Source organism: Gekko japonicus, unplaced genomic scaffold (genome assembly GCF_001447785.1).
Source record: "Gekko japonicus isolate JY-2015 unplaced genomic scaffold, Gekko_japonicus_V1.1 scaffold84, whole genome shotgun sequence".
NCBI classification, from domain to species: Eukaryota; Metazoa; Chordata; class Lepidosauria; order Squamata; family Gekkonidae; genus Gekko; species Gekko japonicus.
This window is the reverse complement of record NW_015159712.1, coordinates 1,508,685-1,534,219: the sequence shown is the minus strand read 5'-3', so window position 1 is coordinate 1,534,219 and position 25,535 is coordinate 1,508,685. Positions and strand designations below refer to the sequence as shown.

At 42.2% G+C, this 25,535-nt stretch overlaps 1 protein-coding gene across 1 annotated transcript in view; it reads right to left on the bottom strand.

The window, feature by feature from the left end:
* The window catches only part of PHF21A (PHD finger protein 21A), a 180,200-nt gene that overhangs the window by 136,168 nt on the left and 18,497 nt on the right, over positions 1–25,535 (bottom strand). The gene's annotated exons all lie outside the window — the stretch shown is intronic.

The following is a 25,535-nucleotide window of genomic DNA, read 5'->3' as shown; positions in this document are numbered from 1 at the left end:
ACAGAAACTCAAGGGAACATTACTAACACACTAACAGAGAATTATATGTGACTGGACTAAGAAAAGAAGTTTGACAACACACAGAAGAAGCCCAAGAAGATTAATTGGACATTACTAACAGTTTAATTTACCAGTTTATATATCACTCAGCTTTCTCTTTCTCCCACTGTCTACCCTTCCCATTTCTTCTTTTAAGCGAAATACCTCCCCTTTTTAGGGGAGTCAATAAAACCTTTATTAAAAAAAAACATGGCAAAAACAGAACACATGATGAGGGAAGGGAGTTGCAGTCTAGGATCTGCATAGGGGTAGTACATAAACCCCTAGTTTCTTTAAATGAAACTCTCAGGGCCAGATGAACTGCATCCAAGGGTATTAAAAGAACTCACAGATGTAATTTCTGAGCCTCTGTCCATTATTTTTAAGAATTCTTGGAGAACAGGTGAGGTACCAGAAGATTGGAGGCAGGCAAATGTTGTCCCCATCTTCAAGTAGGGGGGAAAGTAGGATCTGGGTAGATATGAACCCGTCAGCTTGACGTTTATACCTGGGAAAGTTTTAGAACAATCATCAAACAGACAGTCTTTGAGCATTAAGAAAGGATGGCCGTGATTACTAAGAGTCAGTATGGGTTTCTCAAGAACAAGTCAGGCTAACCTTATCTCTTTTTTTTGAGAAAGTTACTACCTTGCTGGACAAGATCTTCCCTTACAGAACCCATGCTGAGTCTGCCTCAACAGTTTTTGTTCATCAATGTGCCTACTAATTCTTTCCTTAATAACAGTTTCCACCAATTTACCTGGTATCGACATCAGACTTACCTGGTATCGACATCAGATCTCCTCTGGAATCCTTTTTAAAGAAGGGAGTGACATTAGCTACCTTCCAGTCCTCAGGAACGGAGGCAGATTTTAATGAAAAATTACATATTTTTGTAAGGAGATCCACAAGTTCACATTTGAGTTCTTTCAGAATTCTCAGATGTATGCCATCCAGGCCTGATGATTTATCACTTTTTAAGGCAGAAAAAGTAATATGGTAGAGCACCAGAAAGGGGATAGGCCCACCACCAATCAAAAAGGCTAAACATCTCAAGACAGGTTGATCACTCCCTCCACTGTTGGACTCTAAGCACCAGCCTTCTGGTAGGGGTCCCCTTCCACCCCCCTCTATTAGAAGTCACACTCAACACACACACTTCCGTTAGGTTGGGGTGTCAATGAGTGTCAGTCAATGGAACATGGTCCACACAAGAAACACTGTCACATCAGCATAATAGAGCTCACGGTCATCTTTGACTGTCTGCTAGCCCTACACTCTCATGTGTCAGGCAAAAACATTCAAATTGCTGCAGACAACTTCACAGCCATGTTTTACATAAACAGGGTAGCACCTCTTCACCAACTTTCTGTCACATTTCCACATTAATTTGGAAATGGGCCATTCACAATGCCACTATCCAGGCTGTACACACAGCTGGAACCAACAACCAGCTAACAGATTTCCTCAGCCACACTCCCTCTTAGCACCTCACAAATAACAACTCAATTGGGTTTTTCTGTCTCCAGTATTTCAGCATTGGGGAATACCAACAATAGACTTTGCTACTGAACAAAACAAAAAATTCAAATTCTTTCATTCCTAAGGCACATGGGTGACAAGCTCCCAGGGGGGATGCCTTTCAGATCCAGTGGACAGTACACCTGCTGTATGCATTCATAAACACACACACCCTGCTAGTACCTGTTGTCCATCTTAGTACCCCTTTTAGCTGAGATAAGCATGGTTCCCAACACTGCTCACCATGTCCCACAACAGAGACATCCTCCTTCTCAAAGAGTGCAACCATCCTTCTCCTACAGGCACCTTTCTGGCACCCAAGCATTAGCTGCCTGCATTTAGCAGTGACTTATTCAATGACCAATCATCAATTTTCTGAGCCTGTAAAGCACGTTCTGCTCAATGCCCCAAAGCTGTCCACTTGGCACTCTTAATTCTGCCAAATTCTGCCAAATGGAGGTGCTTCTGTGCATGGGCCAAGGATCAAGGCTTAGAACTGGTCACATGTCCCATTAAAAGAGTCTCTGAATATCTCCTAAGTCTAGCCCATGGAAGACTCTCATCCACCTCCATAAGGGTCTATTTAGACACCAAAGCAGGTTTTCACATCCATATTGAGGAGAATCACAATTTTCCCAAAGGGAATCCAAACTGTTCCTAAAGGGATTACTAAATCAATTTCCCAAAGGATCTAGCCCTCGTCGCGGCATATCGTTAAGGGATTACTAAATCAATTTCCCACAGTGCAGCCTCCAGTTCCACAATGGTGCCTGTTGCTTGTGCTTTTAAAGCTCATGGGTAGACTATATGAGCCCATGGCCACCTGCTCCTTCTGTCTCCTCTCCATGAAAATGGTGTTCCTGATTGTCATCATATCAACCAGAAGGGTCAGCAAACTCCAGGTGCTATGACATGACCCTACTTTCGTGACAGTCCTTACCACTAGAGTAGTCCTTCAAACACTGCTCCAGCTCCTCCTTAAATTAGTGTCTAAATTCCATTTAAATCATGACATTACTCTGCTGGTGCTCTAACCAGAACAGCAAGTCAAAATGGAGTGGGCTCTATATTCCCTAGATATATACAGTGCTTTCTTTTCTATCTAGACAGATCCCTTTAGGAAGGATGATAATCTATTCATCTCATTTTTAGGCTCTAATTTAGGCAAGAAACTGTCAGTACAGTCCATTTCTGGATGGATACTCACCTGCATTAAACTGAGTTATAAATTAGCACAAGCTGACTGTCTGCTGCAGCTTCAGGCTCACTCTACTCAAGCCCAGCCTGTTTCAGCTGCCTTTTGCCATGGTCTCTCCATTGACTTCATCTGCAAAGCTGCAATTTGGTCATCTTTATGCACCTTCACAAAACACTACTCCATGGACACAGATGCCACAAGAGACACAGCAGCGGGAAGGGCAGTTCTGCAATCTCTGTTCAGCGGAGACCTCAGACCCACCTTCTTGAGACTGGTAAGTCAGCTTGCTGCTCACCCATGTGGAACTGAACAGGTACCATAATGAAAACAGGATTATAATTTCCTGTAACTGTTGTTCATTGAGTGGTCACGTGCTGTTACACATCCCTCCCCCTTCCCCACTGTGAGTTCTTAAAATAAATCTGATGACCTTATCTCACCCCAGCAGTGGCAAAGAGGGAACTGAGGGAAGGGCACCCCGCCCCTCCAAATCATGCTGCAAAAGGAGGGAAACAGCATGGGAGAGGGAGATGGAATACCTTCATGCATTTTTTGAGCTTCAAAAACCTCTCTGTGTGTGGCTGCATATTTGACCACTTGATGAACGACACTTACAGATTAGTGCAACCCTATTTAACAGCCTCACTGAACTTACTATCAATCTAGGGTTTGCAGACTGTCAGTTCCCTCAGTCTTCGTGTCTTTCTGGACCTCAGCCAAGTTGCTCCCAATGCTCACAGATATGAGGACTCCCCCCTCATATTTCTTAAGATGTGCAGGCTCTTTTCTGGGGTAAAACCCATGATTGCTCACAGAAAAAGTTAGGAAGACATGCCAAGTCATATTAAGGGAAGATCAACAGGCTTGGTTTATGGAGGCTGAAGAAAATAACTGACCAATCAGAAACTCACAAGGGGCAACAGGCCATGACACCAGGCATCCAAATATATCAGTGGGTAGTAACTGAAGGCTGTCAATGGGTGTGATTTTGTTCAGGCAGGGCCAGGCCTGGGCTTTTATTGTGCAGTCTATTGCCTGTCTATAACAAGTGGGGGGGGGAATGGAGAGGTGGATATTGATCTGTGGAGGTGATTGGTTCTTAGCATCTCAGATCAAACCTGATGAGGGAGAGAAAGAGCAAAGCAACTTAGCTGGAATGTGTGATATGATTTTTATGGTACAGTTGAAGGTAGTAGACACTAAGTTGATCTATGATCTCTGATGGAGGAGTCTTTGAGGGGGGTATGATTAAAAAAAAACCACTCCCCAAAGGATCCATGTAGACCTTTCCCTTTTTTTCTTTTAAAGCAAGAATACTTTACCTAGAAATATGATGGGGGTTGCTCTGATGTTCTGCTGTAATCAAGGGTGTGTATGCATGTGTGTGTGTCTCCTAGTATATAATTAGTTTCCTTCTAAATGTAGTACACAAAGGCTGCAAAGCTAAGCACATCTACTGGTAAGTAAGCCTCAGTGAGATCACTTGGACTTCTGAGTCAACAACATGGTTACAACTGCACTCTCTCTCCCGCACCCCATCAGACTCCCTGAGATGCTCATTTCTCTGCCTCCCTGTACCTTTTTATTTGCTTTTTAAGATCTAGTCTGATGAATTGTGAAGAGCATGAAAGTTTGCATATTGTGCTGTATTATGTTGATTGTTCTTAATAATATTAATAAAAGAGCATTGTATCTCTTTGTGTTTTTAAAATATTTTTCATACAATATTTTAGACTTTTATTACACTCACACTAAAATCTGAACTCTTTTCCATGCACTGCTTCAAGATCCCATATTTCTGAAGTATGTCTGAGGACCTTTATTGTAATATAGCATTTGGCTAAACTGCAATCCAAAAAGCCATGAAAACAAGCCCAAGTTTCAAGCAAAGCCAGAACTCATATAATCTAAAATCCGTAATGTTCATAGGTCTGTGCAGTGGCTCAGATTTTAAGGGCTGTTCTGGGCATTAGTTTCTATTCATCCCAGCTTTCCTTCTATACCTTCCTCTGCTCTCTCTCTCCCACTGTCTAATTTAGATTGTAAGCCTGACTTTTTCTGCCAACTTTTATGCTGCAAAATACCATGTGCATTTATGGCAGCTGCAGCATAGTAGCAGAAGTAATAGTAATAATAATAACAATAAATCTGCCTATAAGATGGTAGGTTTCTTTAATCAAATACAAAAGTAGTGGAAATGTACATAAAAATACAATATCTGCAACTTTTTAATAGAAAGGTTGGTTGGGACATTGCCAGAAGGTCTAGGATCCTTACAGTGCATTCCTATGCAGAGATCCTTGAGTCTAAGACCACTGAAGTTAATGGGCTTAAACCGAAATAACTCTGCACATAACTGCACTGTCAGAAAGAGTTCCCCCTCCCCAGCATCTCTTTAATTTGTCAAGTGAGTCATATGCTTACTTACTTGGAAGTAAAATAAATCTAGTAGGTTTTGTTCCCAAGTAAGCATGCATTGAACTGCAGTCTGGAGGTTTTTATTAACAGAGCTTATTTCTATTATATGTAGAAAAGAAATCGAGTACAAAATTAAGGGAGAAGCCTAACTGGGTTGTATGAGTGATATCAAACATAAGGGGTGTCAAACATAAGGCCCGGGGGCCGGAAGTGCCCCCCCAATTCACCCCACAAGCTACTAGAAATGTAAGGTACTCCCCCCCCCTTGGAAAAAAAAACTAGTCTTGATTTAATACATTTATTGGGGCTTTTGTGGGTTCCCCAGTAAATCAATTGCACAGCTATAGAATGGAAGGGACTTGGCTTGACAGCAGCTCATGTGAAAGGGATCTAGGAGTTCTGGTTGATCACAAGCTAAACATAAGCCTGCAGTGCAATGTGGATGTGAAGAAAGCTAATGCAATCTTAGGATGCATTAACAGAAGCATTGTGTCCAGATCAAGGGAGGTGGCAGTACCACTCTATTCTGCTATGGTCAGGCCCCACCTGGAGTACTGTGTCCAGTTTTGGGCACCACATTTTAGGAAGGATGTTGACAAGCTTGAGCATGTCCAGAAGAGGGCAACCAGGATGGTGAGAGGGTTAGAATCCAAGTCTTATGAGGAAAGGTTGAAAGAGTTGGGTATGTTTAGCCTGGGAAAGAGAAGGCTTAGACGGCACATGAATGCAGTCTTCAAGTATCTGAAAGGTTGTCATGTAGAAGATGGAGTGGATCTATTCTCTCTTGCTCCGGATTGCAAGACCAGATCTAATGGGTGGAAATTACAAGGGAGTCGTTACCGGCTAAATATCAGGAGAAACTTCCTAACTGTAAGAGTGGTTGAGCAGTGGAACAGTCTGCTTCGGGAGGTGGTGGATGCTCCTTCGCTAGAGGTTTTCAAGTGAAGGCTGGACGACCATCTTTCGGGTATGTTGTAGGTATGTAGGGCTATCTTTCGGCTATGCTCCTGCAGAGTACAGGGGGTTGGACTAGATGACCTGCAAAATCCCTTCCAACTCTAACATTCTATGATTCTATGCCTTCATTACTAGAAATCAATTACTTTTGTTTGTATTTTGAGTAAAAAGTAACATTGTTTATTGGGTTTGTCTGTGTCCTTTATAAAGTTTATATCTTTGGTACCTAGTGTTACATTTCATGGGATACATGGCCTGGCCCAACAAAGTGGCATTTCTTTCAGATCCGGCCCTCATAACAAATGAGTTTGACACCTCTGACCTAGAGGTTGGAGAGAAGGCATGTGGACAGAGGTGGTTTGAAGGGGCTGAGGAAGCCACACCATTTCCTCCCAAGGGAATCAAGTGTAACAGGACCACAAGCCTCCTGAACCAAGATAAGAGGCTCTTCTTAGGTTCATTTAGATGTTATCTGTTAAGAAACTGATTACTGTGTTTGTGGGCTGAACTAAATGGGATGGCATCCTCATGGGCACCACAAGAATGCCACTATCATTTTAAAGATATTTTAAAATGCTGCAAGGACCTGATCCTGGTCAGGCCTGCAGCGTTGCACTCTCCCCTCCCCTATCAAGTACCAAAACTGCCATAGGGAGGAGGGAACAAGTCACGATATTTTAAAATGTCTTTAAAATGGCAGCAATATCTATCACATTTTATTTGGCCCTGAGTGTTCTTAGTGCTTCAAAGGATAAGGATGGTGACAAAATCAGAGTTAATTTGCTTTGCCTCCACCTACCATTTGCTGCCCTGTCCTCCACACTATCAGCTTTACTGGGCACCAGCCACCACTGACAAAATATATTGTCGAGGCTTCATTGGAAAAGCTATACCCAACTTTGGTTAACTACTTCAAGAGGAATGAATTTAGACTGAAGCAAGTGCAAAAATGCAACTAAAATGAGCATATAAATTGAAAACTCCTCTCAAGAGAGATCCACTTAGTTTCATCAGTGCTGTAGTGAAAAACTGTATAAATTTGCACAACAAATGTAGTAAAGGAGGGAGTATTACAATGGCTCATGAAAACTATTTAGATTGAAAGAGACCACAGACAAGCCCCAAAGACTGTATGAAACCACAGCCCCCAGTTGTTGTTTTTTTGTGGTGGTGGTCTGCTGTAACTAGTTCATGTAGAAGAGAAGAAGAGAAGAGATTGGATTTATACCCCACCCTTCACTTAGAGTCTCAGAGCAGCTTACAAACTCCTTTCCCTTCCCCTCCCCACAACAGACACCCTGTGAGGTAGATGGGGCTGAGAGAACTCTGACAGAAACTGCTGTTTTTCAAAGACAGCTCTTGACAGAACTATGGCTTGCCCAAGGTCATCCAACAGCTGCGAGTGGAGGAGTGGGGAATCAAACCCGGTTCTCCCAGATAAGAGTCCACGCACTTAACCACTACACCAAACTGGCTCTCCTCAATTCTGGCAATGGCAGTAATCATTTTTCCCAGTTCTGGCAGCATTTCCCCTCTCCCCCCCCCCTTCTCTTCTTCTCACAAATGCCAATGTGTCCTAATTCTGCTTTTTCTTCAGACATAATTACATAATCAAATATCACTGCTTCAACTTTGCAGCCTGCAAACAAGGTGACAATTTGATGCAGCAGTAGAAATTTTTACCGAGTTTAATTGTATTAGTTTTATATTATGCACTATATTGTGATTATTCTGAACTGTTTTGAACATTTTAGGAAACTGGTATATATGTTTAAACAACCATCTCCCACTGACCCATAAAATATGTTTGTTTCAGCATATAATTCAAAAGGATACAGGGGAACTGTGACTGCTTTGTGGTGTTGGTGGGAAAAGAATATAAAAAGAAAAATCCGAGTAAATCTCAGATTCTCTGCGTGTTGGTTCTCTGTGTCTGCTCTGAAGCTTTAAAAGACTCCAGTAATCACTTTAGGGATAGAATAAAATTTCTGGTGCCTCATGAGGCAACATTTGTAAAAAAATAAAATCTTTTGCTGAAGTCACTGCAAGGGTAGGGCTTCTCTTCAAGGTATAGCTTCTTATATTCTCTGAGACACATTTTTCCATTATTCAAAGCACATAAAGACCATTTTTCCCATGTGGATGTTCTGGCGTGTCACCAGACTGCCTTTACCCTTGAATGTTTTTCCCCACATCCTTCTCTGGGGCTATTCTCCTACCTGAATTCACCAAAGATTTGCTTTTTGCATGAAGTTTTCTAAATTCTTTGAGAAGGTAGTATTACTCTTATTTAAGGATTCTCTAATGGGTGGTAAAAGGACTTTATACTAATGTTTCTGTCACATTCTTGGGAGCAATACAAAATCCATATAGCAGAATGGCTCTAACATCTTCAAGAGTAAGTCTGCACACTGGTCATGATTTAGACATCATGTCCTATTCTGTACCTGACCGGCCAGGAGTGAAGGCCAAGGCAGGCAGCCAACATCGATTTGAGCTGGAGCTGTTCTCCAGTTCAGGAACTTGATATCTCCACCGAAATACATGGACCTACCCAGGGAAAACATAAGCTGGTTGTAGGAGCTGTTGAACCAGCAAAGGATGATGTTCAACTGAAGGCTTATAAAGGGAGGTATGTGTCCCTCCCTTTACTGTAGCTAGAATTAGGTCCCTAATCCTGCCAGCCCCTAGAGAGGTTATCTTCCTCTTGACCACCACTAGACTCTGGAAAGCATCACTCTTCCTAGTGTCTGTTCCTTCTGCTCTGGCTCTCTGCCATCTTTACTCCTGAGGAAGGAGAAGGCAGAATCGACCGGGGGGGGGTAGCTTCTGATCAGCCTGTACATCTGGCTCTTGAATGAGAGCCAACTGGGGCAGAGTGAGCAAGGATCTTCCCCTGGAGATCTTGAGGTGCTAGGAACCTTGGGTGTAACAGGGACCATATAGGTCTCCTTTCAGTTCAAAGAGTCTTTTTTTTCCTCCTCAACACTGCAACTGGGCTAGGGCAGGTCCTGACACATCATGCAAACCAGACATTAATTTAATTATGATTAGTTTGTGAACCTGAGATATATCTCGTCAGTGGTTCCTAGCCTTTTTGAGACTTCAGGCACCTTTGGAATTCTGACAGGGTAGTGGCACAGCCACAAAATGGCTGCCATGGCTTACTTTCAGCCACACAATGAAGATCCTTGTGCAAATCTGCACAGCTAATCAAACCTCCAATGGCCAATCAGAAGCCTTGCTGGGCAAAAGGCTCACCAGGCGCTACCTACTTTCTAAAAACACTTGAAGGGTGCCAGGAAAGGTGTCATGGGTGCTATAGCACCCACAGACACCATCATGCTGGGAACCCCTGATCTTGGCAAATACTAGTTTCAGTACCTTTTCCCATGCTTCCCTTATGAAGACCCCTCTAGTATTCCAGTCTACACTGCAGTGCCCTACAGAAGACAAAGCACTGCAGCATCACCAACTCCTTTGATTGGCTGGCAGCAATGCAAGGGGCAGACAAGATGGATGTTTTCATCCTTGGGAATCAGTGGTCATTGTTGGCCTCAGGCACTTGAAAAGGAAGCTACCTAGATTTTCACTTTAAACATTTCCTCACTTGGAACCCAACAAAATCAGCCTCCCATTACCAGTTTACCTACATCCCAGAATGTATATCAAAAACAGGGGTGTAGTGCAACAAACATCCTCTACCAAGCCCCTTTAATGTCCAACAGCATGTACAGAGCTCTCCAATACCATTTTAGATGGCTACACACCGTGTCCATCAGCATCGGGGATTCCCTACTCCACCTTGAGCTAGACAGGTAAAAGAGGCAGTATCTTCCCAGAGTGCAGAAGGCTCAGGCAAAGCTCCTCTGACAGATATATGTATACATTCAGAATTAATGGGGTCCAAAGGAGTCTTAATAACTTCCTCAAACCATCCCCCAGTCCCCATAACAGCTTCGCTGCGTGCTCAGGAGGCAGCTCAAATTCTTTTGTACATAGAGTTGGTGGTCTTTGTATGATACACGTGCAAACAAACTGAGGTACTTTAGACTGGAAATATGGAGCACCAGCTTCAATGCCCTGCATCTGTTCCACCTTTGTGATGCCAAAGGTCCCTGGCACAGTGCAATCTGGTTTGAAATACCCTTAACCATAGCTAGTTTGTTCTGCTTTTGCTAAATCCTGCTGTGCACACTTGGGTGAATAATGGTGAAGACTAAAAAAGATGTTACATAGCTACTTTAGGGAATCCTAAACCCTAATCCACACTTTTCTATCTACAAGCCCAATTTCTTGGCTACCCTTATAAACCTTTCTAAATTTGACCAGACTTGCCCATGGGGTCCACCAGTAATAACTGGCTGAGAAAGATACATGCCTGGTTGCCAACAATGATTCTATGAATGCAGTCAACAGAAGAGATTTGATAAGCCACTGCTGACTCTCCAGAACAGTGTGCTAGGTATCTTGGGGATTGTCCTACCTGTTGCGGATTCTAGCAGGTCTGTGTTATGAAAGGTAAAACCCAAGAAAATTAGCCTACTCTGTGTCAACAACAACTATGTTCTTTCTCAACCTGCTGTTGTAACATTTGCTGCTCTTCCTTTTATTCAAGGACATTGTTTACTCAATTACAATTTTTGCTTTTCAAACCAGAAATTCCCAAATGCTTCCCAGTAAAGCAATAGCCAATTACTTAATTTGTTTTCTTCTTCTGCAAGGAAATTGCTGTAAATGATTTTCAGAATACTTGATTAAATATTGCTCGCCTAAAACTTTTTGTCCAGATAAGCAAGCTTCAGGGTATTCGAAAAAAATACCCTTTCAATTCATACCTCACTTAATCACAGAGCAGCAAAATCATTCCTTTGATCACAGGACTAAAGAGATACAGATTACAGGGTCTAGGAGAATATCCAAACCCAGAGTTAGATGAGTCTAAACGACACCAAAATTATGGAACTTCCTCTCCAGGAATAGTTATTTGTCCCCTTCTGCCAGTGGGCAAATACTTTTTTTGTTTGTCAATGACCCATCCTCCTTGCCCGATCTTTTAATTGCTGCTACTGCACTACGGAAGACAGGAGGGCCTGGTGTAATGTGGTCCATGGGGTCGCAAAGAGTTGGACTCAACTGTGTGACTGAACAACAACTGGGTTTTTATATATTTGGCTTTATGATCTGTTTGTTTAATGCTGTTTTTATTGTTACCCACCTTAATAGCTCTGACTAGGCAGAAAGATGGGAAATTAATTTTGTAAATAAATAAACGCCACATACAAACACATGTGCATATTTTTTTGTATTTTATTGTCCAGGAATTTTCCACATTTTAAATCAAATGTCTGCCCTTTATTATGGTGCTTTCTTCTCTATTATATGTTATTGGATACTGGGAGCTTCATTTCTTCAACATCAATAACACCATGTGCCAATAACTTGCTCAAAACATACTGCCCAGATAGAAGTTCAGGGATAAATTAAACATTTTAACAAGAAATAGCAGAAAATACAATAGGATTTATTTTCCCCCTAAGAGGTCATAAGTAGTATAAAGAAGAAGTTCAAAGAATTATTAGGGGGGGGTAGTTATTATTTCCAAGTAAATGAAAATGGGCACTCCCAGAACAAGGAATGCCTTTCTGATGCAAGCACTGGCTTGGATGAAGATGGATAGGCATGTGTGGCAGAGCACTGGCAGGTCCTCTTTTTCTGCAGCACAGACAAGGAAAGCAGTAAATTCAGTCTTTGTGACCTTCCTTCATCCTCTGACTACCTTGCATCAGATACCAACACAGACGGGTCCCAAATATATTTATTTCCTGCAACACGTGAATGGGATATACAGAAATAATAAGTCTACTTTAAAATAAACATTTCTTAATGAAAGCGTACAAGTCCCCAAGTCAGACAATTCTTCTTTCAACTTGATGAAGATCAAGTGTACAGCCTGAAAAACAGCACGCTCTTTTAAGAACTTCAGGTATCTCTTAGGCTAGAGGCACCCTGAGGTTATCCTGCTATGCAGTACTGGAAAAAGGTAGACCTCCTAGTTAAACTACTAAAAAAGTAAGTTACTATTGGTCTAGTGGCAGATACTTTGAAATAGCACAGGACTGTGTATTGATGGAGAAACACGCTGTAGCAAAGCACAAACTGAGAAGACACATTATTAAAAGAGCCAGTGCACTTCTGTGGGTTGAACTACAGAGTTTTATCATACGTGTTATTCCGACGTTACTAACTTTCCACCTCAATAACCCTCCTTTGCAAGATCAAAATAGCAGTTGCCTATTTCACAGGATATTGTACATGAAGACACACACAAGGAGCACTGTAAAACAGTCTACAAATCAAAGTGCTCTATGAATAGATTCAGGGGTAGGCAGCTGTCATCTTCATAGTGATGTCCTTGGCTTCGCAGCACATTTGGTCAAACCCTGTTGACTAATCAAGCAGCAAGGCAAACCTAATGTATTCATTATATGTGCGATATTGACTGCAATGGAGCATGCTTGGCATGTGAAGTCAACATCTTTCATAATGAGGCAGTATACAAGTTATTATCCTGGATAATTCTGTAAGCTGATGCTCAGAACAGGTACAGTTGTCCTGGAATTAATCCAGTATATCCTCTTCAACTCTGAACTTGTTTCATAGTATGAACAATTAGAGCAAGAATGGTTACGACGAACAATTACAGCAAGTATAGTTAAATCTGCAGCCAAAAATTTCCTTTAAGCAGCCCCCTTCCAAATAGGTTTTTGAGCTGTCAGTGTATCTGCTGTAAACCAGCAATATGCCTCAAAATTCTTGCCTCATAAACTGTTTATTATATTTGCTTTCCCACAGCAGCTCTTTCCATAGAAAATTGGGAGGGGGAAAACAAGACTTTGAACAAATATTAAAGATTCTTTCTGTAATTGAAATTTTGTGCCCAAAAGTGCTACCTTTTCCCCATTTCTCTGTCAAAACCTGAGAAAAGGGGGAAAGCATATTTTAAGTTCTTCATTCTTGCTGAAGTTGTAACTGAGTAATGACTCCCTCTAGCTAGGACTTTAAGTATTGTTGCCTTGAAGATAAAAAGTAGAAAAATGATAATGGTCACCTCAGCAAGGAATGCTTGGCTCATAAATGCATCCTGATTAACAAGGGGAAACATAGCAATTTAGATAAGTGGTCAGACATGAACTTCGTGCCTCATTCCTTGTGAAGAGGCAATCCCATTACTTGGTAAATTTACCCAGAAGTCTCATAGTTCAATTAGCTTTACTCTCAAGTAACAGTGAACAGGACAGGAGTCTTATAAGAGAAAACAGAAAGGCTCTATTACCTGCTATAGGAAAACTGCATGTTTATGTATTTCACAAAACAAGAGCTGTTCACGTCAACAGATAAGAAATTCAAAGGGACAGTAAACAAAACTGCCCTACATACATAGCTTTATGTATTAAAATATGAAGATTTTTTCCTACAGTGCATAAAAACTTGGAGTACTGATGTACAGTCATTTTAACTCCTAATTCATCGACTCGTATTTTCCTGATTTTAAAGAGACCACTTCCAAGTACAGAAAACTTAGAACTTATAAAGATAAAGTGTTTCTTGCTTATTTTGAGAATCTTGAGCACACTCTTTTCCTTTTTTGATATTAAACAATCTAAAAAAACTGAAGACTTCAAACCACTTTATCGAAGATTACTAAATTATACATTTTCCCACGTGATCAATTTAGGCATTCCAAAGCTTTTGCTAAGAGTGCAAATTATCATTTAATACATGACCAAACTACTAACATGAAGTTCCTACTTATTTTATTGGGGGGGTTTCCTGTGCACTAAGGCAGTTACATGCATGTACAATTCACACACAACAGCCTTGTGAAGTAGGCTAGTATTATCATTCCCATACTGCAGATGTAAGTCCGAAATTGAAAGAAAAAGTACTTTCCCTGAGGCTACCTTGTGAATTTGCCAGTGTGATGAGATTTGAGGTGGAAGCCCTCTTGGATTTCAGTTCATTCTTACTATCACTATGCTACACCAGTTCTTCCATTACTTCTGCATCCTGCCTGTGGCATACCAGTCTGGATAAATGCCAATGAGACTGGGTAGGGGAGCCAATATATCAAAGGTCGCCACTTGGTATAGAGAGTTAGAGCATGAGGGGTCTAGAGATCAGCCTATGCCCATTCATTAATTCCTTTCACTGAAACACCGAAATGCAGTGCAAAAAAACCCCTATCACTATAGTTATACAAGTAAAGATAAAGTACTTGCAATTGTTCAATTATTTATTTACTGCAAAATACCCAGGATTGGATCTTACATGTATTTGTGGAAGACAATTTTCTCCCAACCTTCCCCATCCCACAACAGCCCTCTACAATCCCTGAAGATTTGCCAAAGTCACAGGATCCCACCTCTAAAAAAAAGCCACAAGCCTGCAGTGAGTACAGGCCCTTACCAGTGGAAAAGGAAGGAGCGGCAATTTTGCCAATTCCTAGAGATGTAAGAGTTCCAAAAAGAAAAAAGCCCCCTCCTGGGGGTGGAGAATTGAAATTTGGCAGGGGGGGGGGTGGAAAACACATGCAATATTTACTTTTGTATGAAACCTAAGCTCATTTAACTGAAAAATATAACGTTACTTATATTGTTGTAAATGTGTCCACAGTATACACAGGAACAGCTAACTTTGAGTCCAGTAGCACCTTAGAAAACCAATAAGATTTTGGGGGTATAAGCTTTCAAGTCAAAGCTCCCTTCGTTAGGTTTCTAAGGTGCTACTGGACTCAAACCTAGGTATTCCACAGCAGACCAACACAGCTCCCCTCTGAAACTAGTCTACATACGAATTATCATGAGACTATGCATGGTTAATACTTGGTTGAGAAACCACCAAGGAAGAGTAGAGCTACTTCAGAATGGAAGACAATGACTAACAACCTCTGCTCACCTCTTGCCTTGAAAACCCTGTGATGGGGTCACCTTAAGTTGGTTGCAACTTGAAGGCTCACTCTGCCTTTACCTTAAACATTTTCATGTTACACATTTTAAGTAAAAACGTTTGCCCTTTTTACTTGGACCTCCAGGGCAACTGGTTGGCTGCTGTGTGAAACAGTATGCTGGATTAGATGGACCTCTGGTCTGATCCAGTAGGCTCTACAAATGTTCTTAGCTTGTCTTCCATTTTTCCCCATGTTCCCCCAAATTTCCCATTTTTTCCATGGGAAAACCAGAAAACGTCATCAGACTTATTCATGCTATACATGTAGAATGAAAGAAACATAAGACAAGGGTTTTTCTAACTCAGAGGAAGAGAGTATTTTATTGGAGGATTTTCCCCCAGTGCTTCCTAAGGCTCCCAAATTTTCCAATAGAAAAACTGAAAAGGTTATTGTGAAATGTATTGTGAAATGTATAAAATGTTTCATTCGTTCTAAAAGGGGAAATATTTCATAAGAGGTTTTTTGTTTGTGTTTAGTACTCCCCCAAATGTCTCAATTTTCCTTTTGGAAAATAATTTCAAAATTCCTCAGGGGGGAATAGATCCCCCCCCCAAAATATTATGTGTTTTTTCTCCTGGACCTTCTCATTTCTACCAACTCCCTCTCCTCACTGCAGCCCCACATGGCTTTTTATTCATAAGGATCCCCTCCCCCCTCAAGCAAAATCTTTCAGGGATCATAAAGGGCTGCTGTAAGATAGGAGAGAAGATCCATAACCCCAAGGCAAGAATTAATTTTTAAAATAGTTTAATATTTCTGGAATAGGAGACAGATAGCAACTAGCACCCATTACACTTTTATTGCACAGCTATGCCAACTTTTTAATTTTGTTCTTTTCCATTATAACTTTAAAAGAGTAACAAGTCAGAGCATTATAAAATTGTCCTATAACAGCACTACAGTCTATATTAAAGCTTGCTCTGCTCCTACCCCTTAGCTCTTCATCAATATACAACCTTCCCTCCCTGCCTCAACATATGAATTTGTAAGTTAATATGACTCATCCATTGGCATCACTTCAAATTACCCCGAAACTATCAGGGGCCTTCTGAGCTAGCTGAGGAATTTACTGACACATGCATTATCATGCTGACTTCAGAGAACAATTCACCAATATTAACACAAAAAACCCTAAGTTACAGTCTGAATTTGCCTTCTAAGCACAACTGTTTGTCACAATACTATTCATTTGTTCAGTAAAATATCCCATTGTCTTTTAGCAACATGACAATGTGATAGCAGAACAAATTAAAGCTGTGGCCTCTTTGACGTTTCAGACCAAATGCTATCCAACTCCTGCTGGTTCTTTCCTTGGGACCAGTGCAGTTCATAATGCTGAACTGAGGAACTAAATAGTCTTTACAAAAGGAACTGAGGAGAGTGACTACAGCAGTAGACATTATTATTTACTTTATTTATAAACTACATTTATTGTTCAGATGCAAGGCAGATTACAGAATATAAACCAGTGCAATCAGACTGCTTAAAACAACCAACAAACAATGCATCTGGAGCAAGATTACAGAATTAGAAAACAATGTGATCAACATACTAAGACAAGGTAAACAATAAAGAAATAAAGTTTCAGGTGGGCAGCCATGTTGGTCTGAAGCAGCAGAACAAAGTTTGAGTCCAGGTGCACTTTTAAGACCAACAAAGTTTTATTCACGGTATGAACTTTTGTGTGTACGCACACTTCAATAAAGAAAGTGCATTACAAGGTATAAGACAATGCATTAAAAGCAGGTGATACCTGCCATAAAAACTGTAATTCACTACAATCTCAGTCTATTATAAAGGTGTACACCTGGACAGTCCATCACCATCATCTTATATTCTAATAGTGAAGTTAATCAAATTTTTGGATACTTAACATATGGTGACTGCAGCTGTGAACAGGCAAGACAAATCATTCTACAAACCTGAGAAGAGACCCGATTTTGCAGAAAAATGTGAAATTAAAAAAAAACAGAGGGGCTTTTTAAAAAACCCAAAATGATAAATGGATTCCCTCCACAGCTACTGCTGGATGATTTGGGGCCAAATACATACTTTCTGCATAATCTACCTCACAGAGTTGTTGTGAGGAGAAAAAAGGAGGAAGGAAGAATAATGTACACTGCTTTCGTTTGCACTGTGAAGAAAGATGTGGTATAAATGAAGTAAACAAATAATAAAGATAGCTGAAAATGCAAGGCAGATAAAAGGTAAGTTGGTGAATGGCTGAGAAGGCGAGAATGAGGCCCAGAAAGGGGACAGGATATGTGGATTGAGAGGAGGAGGGGAAAAGCAAAAACTCCATGTTAGGAAACTCCAGGAGATTTTGGCAGCTGGAACCTGGGAAGGGTGGTGTTTGAGAAGGGGAGGGACCTCCTCATAGACTCCACCCTCCAAAACTGCCATTTCCTCCATGGCAACTAAGTTTGCCAAGCTCGGGGGGGGCGGGGGCGGAGATCACCCGGAATTACAACTGCTCTCCAGAGATCAGTTCCTCTGGAGAAAATGGCTACTTTGGAGGGTGTTTTGGCTATATACCCTGCGGAGGTCGTTTCCCTCTCCAAACCTTGCCCTTCCAAGAATCCACACCCAAATCTCCAGGAACTTCCCAACCTGGAGCTTTCAATCCTAAGAGGATCTGATCTCTGTCATTGGGAGATCCATTGTGATTCCAGGAGATCTCTAGGCCCCATGCAGAGGTTGACAACTCAAGAAGAAGCAGGAAAGGTGGAGAAGCCATGGGGCTTGAGGAAATGGAAAAAGGAAATGGTGGAGGAAATGGGCTGCCTCTTGCAAGTACTCGTGGGTTAGTGAAGTTGGCCAGATCTGAGGATACTTAAATGCAGAGACTGGACCTATGAAGAGCCAAGATGGATCTTTTGACAAACCTGAAAAGTGTATCAGATTGGGGAGGGAGGATCTGAAATCTTAAAAAAAATACATCGGGTTATAAAACCATGAAATGATAAAAGGAGTGCCTGTAGCTTTAAGAAAATGGATGTTTCTAGTATTTGCTGTTAGGCAACTACAACAGGCTTGATTTCTGCCAGGAAAAGGCAGGGGGAGGGGACAGGGCTCAGGACTGTTTTGGCCTCTGAGGAGAACTCATTTGCATAACCACAACATTCGAATGACACACCTAGGTCTGGCTGTTTGCTAATGTTGAAAAGCACCTACCCCACAAAAGCCAATGTGGTGTAATAGTTAGAGTTTCAGACTAGGGTGTCAAATCCCCATTTGCCCCCAGAAACTCATTGGGTGACCTCAGGTCAGTTACACATTCTCAGCCTAACTTACTTGATGTAAGCCAGGCCAAGACTGACAATTAAGAGCACCTGGACACCTCTTGGTTGTCTGATGCCCCCCCTCCACCTAGGCCAGCTAGCCCTCTCACAGAAGGGCTAAGCCTGACCTACACAAGCCATGCACAAGGCAGGAGAAATGGTGTCCAGCCAGGTGTAGCCCAGAGGCACTGCCTTATATAGTGTAGCCCCAATAGCAGGGGCACCCCACTCCTGACCAGAACCATATACCCACAAAGGTCAGGCCAAAGAAAGCATTCTCAGCGTGCACCACAGAGCAAGCCAAAGCTCTGGGAAAAGGGTCTCCATTTTCAGGTTTTATAAGGCAGGCCTCAGAGCAAACCTCCAGTCTTCTCATCCCACCTAGCAAAAGTATGCTTATGGAATACTAATGGGTTCCACCAGGTATTGTATCTGCATTTCTAAAGCTTTTCAGAAGTCACCTGGTGAATAGCCTTTCTAACTCCAGAACTTCACCTAGCCCTTTTGTATGACCCCATGTCTATGTGCCAAACCTGTCTTTCCTGCTCCATCTCTCAGGATACTAAACCAATCATGCATTCAAATGGTTAGCGATCCTTCCTGATGCTAATCAGGGACTCATTTCCCACCTTTTCTCTATACTTGGTAACCTTTTGAAAGTGCCTTGACTGGACCATTAGTGGTCAGAAAACCCATTCAACTAGCCACCCAGCACCTGGCTTAATCCCATCAAGGCTATTGTTAATCAAGACTCTATCCCTCTAGAACTTCATTGGTCACATCTAGGTCTGGCTGCTCCTAATGCCACACCCCCTGGGACTCAGGATTGGCCCAGGTAATCTTTTGCCTTCACCTGAGACAAGTCCCTCAAGACCTCCTATTGGTCAGCATTGTTCCCTGTTGACTGATAAAGCTCTCAGTTCTGAAACCCTACGCGCCAAGGTACTTCCCACCCAAAAAAGGGTTTTGAAAGTTAACTCTTTAAGTGGACAGGAAGCCATGGGCTCAAATGGTTGTTTACATAGAGCCTGTAACACTGTATTAAGATTCCAGGTGGGAAATCTGTATATTTGTGGAGGGTTAAGGAATGAAGCACCCTTCAAAATCCTCTTGATGTGGGGATGCCTGAGAAGGGACCACCCATGTTTCGCCCCATGAATGGCTGATATAGCCGACACATGTCTCCTAAGAGTACTCGTGCTAAGGCCCTTATCTAGACCGTCCTGAAGGGAAAAAAGGATGGACTTCACCAATGCCTTAAAGGGATCTATCCTCTGCCGTACACTCCAGGAGTGGAACACTCGCCAGGTATGATCGTAGGATCTATTAGTGGAGGCCTTCCTAGACGCCAGCATGGTACCTACCACCTTATCAGGGTAACTCGCCCCCAGTAATATTTCCCGCTCAATCGCCATGCTGCTAGACTGAGCAATTCCGGCCGCGGATGTTTTGTTGGTCCTTGAGTCAGTAAGAACTCCCGTGGAGGAACGTGCTAAGGTTTCATTATCGCTATCCTTTGAAGGTCTTAAAACCACGCTCAGCGTGGCTAGAAAGGCGCTATGAGCACTACTTCTGCCTTCTGTTGGCGAATCATCTGCAGAACTTTGTGGATGATTGGAATTGGTGGGAAAGCATAGAAAAGGCCTTGTGGCCATACACAGTTCAGTGCATCTGTCCCTTTTGCTTGGGTATTTTGTACCCTTGAGAAAAACTCTGGAACTTGGCGGTTCTCCTCTGTCACAAATAGGTCCAGGTTTACTCTCCTGAACTTGCTGCAGATTTGTTGGAACACTTCCTTGTTCAGCATCCACTCTGCCTGATGCAACCACTTTCGGCTTAGCCAGTCCGCCAACTCATTGTCTTTTCCGGCAATGTGAGTGGCTTTTAATGACAGTAAGTGACTTTCTGCCCAAGTTATCAATACGGAAGCTTCCAAGTGTAAGGTTTGAATCTTGGTCCCCCCTTGCCGTTTCACATAGGCTTTCGCCGTCGTGTTGTTCGTCTGGACCAGGACATGTTGTCCCGAGAGCTGGTCTGCAAGACTCAGTAGACCCAGTTGAATTGCCCTCAATTCTAGTAGATTGATGCTCTCCTTCATTTCGTCTACTGACCATTCTCCCTGGACCATCCTGTTCCCCAAGTGTGCCCCCCAACCCAACAGACTTGCATCTGTTGTCATGACTGTTCTTGGGGGATCTCAAAGTGGAGACCCAAGTTGAAATCGTATTGGGACTAGCCACCACGTCAGCTGATGGCATACCGTCGTAGGGAGTTGAAGCAGTTTGTATCTTTTGTGTGCTATCGCCCCTTGGTAGGGCAGTGGAAATCTCTGCAGAGGCCTGGTGTGGAAGTGAGCCCACTGAACTATCTCTTGGCAGGAAACCAGCATTCCCAATAGCTTGACCACGGTCATAAGCTCCGTCTTGGAGATCCTCAGCACCTCCTCCATCAGAACTTGGATTTTCTGCTCCCGTTCCTGAGACAGGAACGCACGATCCTGCACTGTGTCTATCTCCACCCCCAGGTGGAGTAACCTCTAGGAAGGTTGTAGGTGACTCTTTTGCATATTTACCACAAATCCGTGGTTGCTCAAGGTCTGGACTGTTAGATGCGATGTTACACTCCATGGCAGATGGGGCCTTGATTAGAATGTCGTCTAGAAAGGGGGAAAGCTCCACCCCTTTCCGTCTGAGATGTGCCGCTAGAGTGATCAGCACCTTTGTGAATACTCTCGGTGAAGACTTGAAGCTAAACGGGAGAGCTCTGTATTGGAAGTGTAAGTTGGCATAATTGAAGCGCAGAAACCTCCGGTGCATGTTGTGGATGGGGATATGTAGGTATGCCTCTGACAAGTCTAATGACGTCAGAAAATCACCCTCCTGAGTAGATGTCAGGATAGACTTGAGCGTCTCCATCCTGAACCTTCTGTCCATGACGTGTTTGTTCAGCCATTTTAGATCTAAAATGGCTCTGGTGCCCCCATTCTTCTTTGGCACCACGAAGAATATTGAGTAAATGCCCTGCCCCTGCTGGGAAGAAGGGACTCTCTCTATGGCCCCTATGTCTAAAAGATGGAGTATGGCCTCTTTGATCTGGAAGTATTTCAGCCGGTTTCAGTACTTTGGCATTCTGATGAACCGTTGGTGGGGAATGGAGGAGAAGTCCAGCTTGTATCCATGGGATACCGTGTCTAGGACCCACCAGTCCGAGACCGATAGTTGCCAGTGTTCTGAGGAGGTCTGAAGTCTTCCTCCTGTCCTCAAACGACCTGTGGGGGCTAAATAGTCACGCAGAATTTCCCTTCTTGGGAACTTTTGTGGAAGATTGTTCTCCCTTGTTGGAGGGAAAGGATTTTCCACTGTGTTGTCTTGCTTGCCACTTTCCTTTGAAAGGCCTGGTGTAGGAAGGCTTCTGTCCTCTCTTCTGGTCTCGAAAGGGCTGAAAACGCTTCCTGGCTTTACTGTCTCTCCTCTTAGAGGGAAGGACCTTCTTCTTGTCCTTGTCCACAATTAAGTACCTGTCTAGGTCCTCCCCAAACAGGTCCATTCCTTTGAAAGGGACTGCCGCCACCTTTGCTTGTGCTGAGGAGTCTACATCCCAGTGGCGAAGCCAATTCTTCCTCCGTGCCATCACGCTGCAGGCCAGTGCCCTAGCAGAGAGTTGGAGCGCATCTAGGGTGGCATCTGCCGTGAAGGCGACCGCTAGTGCAATTTTTTTTCAGTTCGTCTTTGAACTCCTTAGGTGCACCGCTGTCAGCCGAGGCCAGGTTTTCAGCCCAGTCGTACGCTGCCCTGGCGAATAGAAAGCCCACCATAGAAGCTTTGATGGCCCAGGAAGAGGCTTCAAAATCTTTACGAAGGGCCTGTTCTATCCTTCTGTCTGTGTGATCTTTAGGCATCCCATCGGCATCCATGGGAAGCACTGAATTGGAGTACAGACTGGTAACAGGATTGTCCACCACGGGTAATTTCAGCTTCTTCGTGGCTTCTGGCATCAGGGAGTAGAACTTAGAACAAAGGTGATGGTTAGCCTTGGGCTTTGCCGGCTGTTCCCACTTCGCCTTCATTATGTTGTAAAAAGAAGCTGAAAGAGGCAACCCAGGCTGTGTGACTGATAGCTTTGGCATCCGTTTTCCCACTCCTTAACACTTTAGGCAAGATGTACCTTCGGGAGAGGAAATGATTACGGCTATTATGCAGGCTGCCGGTGGCTCATAGGACTAGACTGGATAAGGATGCAAAATAGGCAGCGCTGGAATAGAAACTTTTATTTAAATTTAAGTTGGGATATTGCACAACGTGGGTAAGACTGTATGGGGAAGATCCCCAGCCCACCAATGGCGAGTCTCTTTTAGGGACTCCTTTAGGGAACCAAAGATTCCGGAGTGGGCAGCACATCTTGAAGATAAACATTAGAAGATAAAAATTTTGGTGTTCAGCAGTAATTCTTGCTTTCCTTTAATTGTAATAGTTACATAATAAAATTATACATTAGAAGTGGAAAAAATAAATTGACAAATAATAATTAATAGCAATTGAAAAAATTAATTTGGGGTTAAGGGGAGTAAGAAAAACTAAAGATGTATGAACTGTATAATGATATATTTTTGGAACGTAGAATTAAGTTTGTGCGAATATTCCCAAGTGGATTATAAAGATAGGACAATAGATATATTCAAAATCAATCCAATTTGGGCATATTGTAGGTTATCCTTGATGAATTAATTTAAATGTTATTCCTTCCTTTGTTATGATGTTTTGTATAAACTTGTATTATGGGAATTAAAAGCAAAATAAAATATTTTTTAAAAAATTCAATGGATGTATAGTGACAGAGAGCATTAAAACCTGGAAATGCTATCAGATAATCAAGGATCACTTCTGCAAACTGAAAGAAAACAGTTCTGGAGGTAGCATCCAGGGTATGCCCTTTTATGACTTTCTGAATACACACTATCATGTCTAGAGAGAACTAAAGCTCACAAAATATGAAGCACTCACATAGTTCACAGAGCAGAAAAAACCTAGTGGATCATTTCACTACCTCATTGCACTGCATATAATGACCCATCCTCATACACAGAAGCTATACATATCCACAACCTTGATATAATAATGATGGATAAGTTGTATTGTGTGTTCAAAAGAAAGTTGTTAGTTTTAATTTGATCCCACCTTAAAGATAATACTATCCCAATTTCTAAAAACAATTTCCACATTCTTGGAATATGGGGTGGGTGCCATGGTGAACACTGTGACTCCATTGTATGCAACAGTCCCCTTCTCCACATGAGAATTTGCTGGTAACAAAATGCAGGTGCAACTGTGAGAAAGCCAACTCATAAAGCAAAACTCCTTGCAAGTCCAAAAAAATTTACTAGTAGTTCTAACCACCTCTTCTCCTGCAGAACTACAATAAAACTTGAAGGGAACTTCTAACATAGAAGCGTGTATTCTTTAACATCCAGTCAAATAGCGTTCTGGAGAATCAAAAGTATGTACAGTGTTTTGTGTCATAACTCTGACTTACAAGCCCTTCCATTCACATCAGATGCACGGGGGGTGCCATGGTAGCAGGGCAAGACAACCCTACATGCTGTTTCAATCAATAGGAATTGTGAATGCGGCTCTCTGCAATCTACAGAATGAGGGTCAGAGGATGCAAAGTGCAATGAGACTCAATTAGACTCATCTAATGTAGCATTTAATTTCCAACAGTGGCCAAACACCTGACAATCTTATTTAAATAGTTCTGGAAACTCACAAGCAGGGCATGATGGCAACATTTACTGCCCCATGTTCAATTTACTGGTAATTCAGGAGTATACATCTGAACATGAAGATTGCATTTGCTATCATGTTGAATACGCTTATATTCCACGACTTGCTTTTCAAGGGATCTAAGAACTGCATTCCGTGAGCTAGTTACACGATGAAGTACTTTCTTCTTATTGCACTGAACTTACTGTTGATCAGCTTCAATATGTGATCCGGAATTGAAAAACAGAGGTGGGTGATTCTGTTATTTCCTGTGTTCATAATTATGTACATTTCTTATCACGTCATCCTATCAAGAAGTTTAACACAGCACAGAATTCTAAAAGCGAAGACTTCCCCGTTTTTACAAGCCCTGCTGATGCTTCTTTGTTTTATTAGTTTAACAATTCTAGCCTTATTAATGCTTCCCATCAATTTGTATGGGACACATCAAGACAATTTTCTGTATTACCTCCAAATCAAAATTAGTGTAATATTGATTAGAAGAAGAAGAAGAGATTGGATTTATACCCCGCCCTTCACTTGGAGTCTCAGAGCGGCTTACAAACTCCTTTCCTTTCCCCTCCCCTCAACAGACACGCTGTGAGGTGGGTGGGGCTAAGAGAACTCTGACACAAACTGTTCTTTCAGGAACAGCTGTGCCAGAGCTTGTGACTGACCCAAGGTCACATCAGCAGGTGCAAGTGGAGGAGTGGGGAATCAAACCCGGTTCTCCCAGATTAGAGTCCGCGCACTTAACCACTACATTACCTTCTGATCCTTCAATAAGGAAGCTAGTTTTAATGTTTTTCACATTTGCTCTTCAAGGATCTCGCATGTTAATGCTATCTGGCTCCACTGATGTTAAATTTGTTTGTTTAGTTCTAAAATTTCATCTTCTCTCACCTCTAGGTAATATTGTTTTTCAGCCACATTCCCACTTACCACTTTGTTGCTACAGAAATTAAAATGTATCAGTTTGTAACTAAACAGAACCTTAATACTACCTGGGAGCGTACGCCAAACTTGTGGTCATGCAGCACCCTTGCCTATTGTACTTCAGAATAGTACTTCCTTGAAGGCACTGAGAATTTAATAGAAGGCTACCAAATAAATAAATAACTTCAAAACTAAAGATTATGAAAAGAGATCCATGAGCAAAGGGAGCTTTTGGGGTTTGTTTACTTTATAAGCACCACCACATGAGTGACATGACTAAGCATTTTGACACTGAGGGAAGCTTCAAAAAGAGTTTTTTTGGGGGGTCAACATCAAAGTTAAACATTCCATTGGTCTTGCTCAAGTCTCTTGCATAAACCCAAATATTCCTTTGGGTTTTGGTCTATGTACTCAGA